Consider the following 306-nt stretch of genomic DNA (forward strand, 5'->3'; position numbering starts at 1 on the left):
GTTTTTCTTTCTGGCTTACTTCACTCTGTATAATAGGCTCCAGTTTCATCCACCTCATTAGAACTGATTCAAATGTATTCTTTTTAATGGCTGAGTAATACTTCATTGTGTATATGTAAATATTCTTTAAAAAGGAGATCTGAATTATCCCAGTACAAAAGAAAATTCGGGTAGGTAGTCCAGTATTAAAAGTGAAAAAACTAAAGCACAGAGAAGTAAGCTTGTTTATTTCTATCATTTAGGTGGTCTTTGTGTAACCTAGAATCAAAGTTTTTATTATGAACTACTAATTCAACATTTCTACAC

This window comes from Bison bison, unplaced genomic scaffold (assembly GCF_000754665.1).
Source record: "Bison bison bison isolate TAMUID 2011002044 unplaced genomic scaffold, Bison_UMD1.0 scf7180017864218, whole genome shotgun sequence".
In the NCBI taxonomy this organism is placed as follows: Eukaryota; Metazoa; Chordata; class Mammalia; order Artiodactyla; family Bovidae; genus Bison; species Bison bison.